This window comes from Jatropha curcas, chromosome 9 (assembly GCF_041381405.1).
Source record: "Jatropha curcas cultivar XTBG-Jc1 chromosome 9, XTBG_Jcur_1.0, whole genome shotgun sequence".
NCBI classification, from domain to species: domain Eukaryota; kingdom Viridiplantae; phylum Streptophyta; class Magnoliopsida; order Malpighiales; family Euphorbiaceae; genus Jatropha; species Jatropha curcas.
Genome location: NC_143159.1, coordinates 21289698 through 21293549, shown reverse-complemented (window position 1 = coordinate 21293549; position 3852 = coordinate 21289698). Strand labels below are relative to the sequence as shown.

Genomic DNA, 3852 nt, shown 5'->3' with positions numbered 1-3852 from the left:
TTAAGGTTGCAGGAACCCTAAACCTCTAAAAACTCAATTTAAATTATAAATTTGTTGTGTTGATGAATATAAGTATGCTCTGTGGATGCAGCTTAGTCTGATCTTCCACATCAGAAAATTGTTTTGCTTGTTTATTTAAAATTAAATTCATACATCATAGCATTTACTTCAGAATCAATATACTTGGAAACTTTAAATGTGTTATATATATATATTTTTAGATCCTTTTGATAATAATATATATATATGTGTTTATATAATTTGAAGATTCAAAATATAACCAGTCCTTTGTCCTTTTGTTGGTATTTGTCCTTTTGTTGAAGGACAAAGGACTGTTTATATTTTGAATCTACAAATTATATAAACACATATATATATATATATTATTATCAAAAGGATCTAAAAATATATATATATAACACATTTAAAGTTTACAAGTATATTGATTCTGAAGTAAATGCTATGATGTATGAATTTAATTTTAAATAAACAAGCAAAACAATTTTCTAATGTGGAAGATCAGACTAAGCTGCATCCACAGAGCATACTTATATTCATCAACACAACAAATTTATAATTTAAATTGAGTTTTTAGAGGTTTAGGGTTCCTGCAACCTTAACCTGGGATCCCCAGAATTAAGTCAGAGTGAGGAGGGAGAAGAAGAAATGTGCCGTCAACACAGTCTTACCAAAGTAACAATTTAATTTTACTAATTTATAAAATTGAAATTACAAAATTTATTTGTAATATACAAAATTTAAATGATAAGCTCAAGTTCAAACTAGTTTATACTTACAAAGATTATCTAACCTTTAATCCTTACAATCAATGTGAAGAGAAGGAGGAGAGCTAATCTTAATTTATATCCTAGCTGAACTTATTTGAACTTATGCCTTCACAAGGGGAGAGGCTCCCTTTAAGTACAAAATTTGTGGAATCTTTACTATTTGCTTTTACTGTTGGTGAACAGTGACATGTCGGCCACCGAATCTTAACTTTTACTGTGGATGAATAGTACCTTGTCTGCCACTGTGTCTTGGCCTTTACTGTTTGGGAATAATATCTGGCTTCTACTGTTGAAATAGTAGTCTGGCCCCTTACTGTAGATGCATAGTGGTTGACCTTTACTGTAGATGCATAGTGGTTGGTCTGCCACCTGATAAGAATTGACATTTTATCAAAAAAGTTGAAGGAATAAGGTTCCTTCTGCCTGTTTACAGGGATTCAGAGTAAGAGGAGGTTGATGAAGTGTCCTCTTTTTTCTTTTTATCTTTTCTTTTCTTTATCTTATCCTTTCTTTTTTCTTTCTTTATTTTTTCTTTCTTTGCTTTAGCTTTTTGACTTGCTTTACTTTTGATTTTAATGGGGGACGGAATATCATCATTATTGCTATCACTATCTTCAACTGATGATAGGGATGCTGTTGAAGATGATGATAAAACAATTTTACTTTTACCTTTATGACGTGTCGTCTTTGAAGATTTACTAGAAGACGCACTGTGCGTTTTACTGGAAGATGGGTTTATGGGCTGATTTGAACTGGTTGAGAGTTGTTCAAACATCTCTTGACAAATCAGTTTATATTCTTCGGGCGTTTTAGCAGCAGCTAAACAAGCTTGACATTGGGCCTTCTGGATCCCAAATTGAGGGTTATCCTGAATGGCTAATGTGTTCGCATATGTTAGAGCTGGTTTAGATGGGCTGGATAGTTTCTTTAAAATCCACTGGCGGATTTTTACTTCAGTAGTGGATTTTTTAAAGGATCCCCACCATTTGATTTTATGGCGTTTTACTAACATAGGAATCTGAGTTCCTGGGATATACTGATAATCGAAATACCATTGATATACCCATGGGGTGAAGAAGGTCATACAATAATACATAAGAGAGGGGATATGAACTTCTTCAGGTTTAGGTTTATAATGGGCTTTAAAGTATTGGTATAAAGAAATGATCTCAGAAGGAATGATTTCCTGAGAGAGACCTTTAAACTGCCACCACTGTTTAAACCAATTTGGTATTTTTAAATCAGTACGTATAGTTTGATCAAAATATAGTAACCATGAATGCGTAGTAGTGGGATTTTGAAGACAAAATACTTTTTCCCACACATCTTTATAATCAAAATAATTATAAATCATACAATGTTTATATAAGGATTTAAATCTTACTGGAGTATATAAAGAAGATACGGGCCAATCCTTAGGATGGATGACGCGCTTTATCTGTAAAGAGGAGTAAGAAATAATTTTATTTTTATCAAAAGTATGTTTTATTTTTACATATCCTGTTTCTATTAATATATTATGATAGTATTCCTGAGATTTTGACAAATCAAATGGAACAAAATACCAATTCTCAGGGTATATATTTTTTATAATTTGCCAAGGATTGATATTGTTATATCCATCCTCAACTTCAATTTCAAAATCATACAAACTTTTTACAAACCATTTAACTAGTATTAGTATATTGGATTTTTGGCAAATCCACAGCCATTAACGGATTTGATAACTCTTTACTGTCTACCGTTTGAGACAGAGTAGCCGTACCATGAGCGGGTACGATCGCTTTAGGTTTAGGAGCCATACCTGACTCTTCTGTGGAAGAAGAGGCCATATTCTGCAATGCTTTAAGAACTTCTGGGGATTGAGAAAGTTCTTCAATCCGTTTTTTAAAGTCTTTAGTATTTAGGGTTTTAGGTAGGTCTTCTGAATGCTCTGAAAGAGCTTTAGTGGGTGAGTCTTTACTAGGTGAACTGGGCATAGGGTTTTTCCCTTTATCCTTCTTTCTTCCCATCGTTCTGTAAGAATTCGCGGGTCAGAAAATCCGGAATATTATTATCATTACCTTTAATATATTCGATATCAAATTCAAAAATGCTTAAAAGAGCTTGCCATCTAGCAAATATTTGTTTAGATGCAAGGTTTTGAACATCTTTTTGTAAGACATCTTTAGCAGATTTACAATCAATTCTTAATAAAAACTTTTGATTTAATAAATCAGATTGAAATTTATTGATACAAATAACAATGCTTAAAATTTCTTTTTTAATAGTAGAATAATTCAATTGAGCTGGAGTCCAATGACCTGAAGTGTATTGAATTATCCGTTCTTTACCATTAATTCTTTGTTTTAAAATGCCTCCATAACCAATGTCAGAAGCATCAGTTTCAACAATTTTAAAAGCATTGGGATTAGGAATATACAAATAAGGAATTTCTTTTACTAAAGATTTAATCTTTTTTACTAATTGTGTATGCTGAAGAGTCCAAGGACCAGCATTTTTACGAAGTCTATCATGCAATGGTTTTAACATGCAATTCATATTAGGATAAAAATCAATTACATAGTTTAAACAACCAAGAAACCTTTGTAATTGGAGTTTATTAGTGATTTCATTAGGAAATTTTTCTCCAAAAACTAAAGTTCTTTCGATAGGTTGAATTATACCTCGTTCAATATAATGACCTAAAAATCTAATTTTAGTTTTAAACAAATCCATTTTTGTTTTACTAAGTGCTAAGCCATTTTTCTCTATAACCATGCAAAAGGTTTTTAAGTGTTTAAAATGATGTTCAATAGTTTGACTGAAAACTAATACATCATCAATGTATACTATACAAAATTGTGAATATGGATTAAAAATGTCATTCATTATTCTTTGGAATTCTGAAGGAGCATTTTTTAATCCAAATGGCATTACATTCCATTCGTATTGACCAAATGGAACTGTAAATGCGGTTTTATATCTGTCTTTAGGGGCAATTTGAATTTGCCAATAGCCAGATTTCATATCAAATTTACTGAAAATATTTGCATTGTATAGTTTCTTTAAAAGATCTTTTTTA

The 3852-nt window shown here is 31.2% G+C and overlaps 1 pseudogene; it reads right to left on the bottom strand.

The window, feature by feature from the left end:
• Positions 1–956: 956 nt before the first annotated feature.
• Positions 957–2818, bottom strand: LOC149493789 (uncharacterized; annotated as a pseudogene).
• Positions 2819–3852: the final 1034 nt, after the last annotated feature.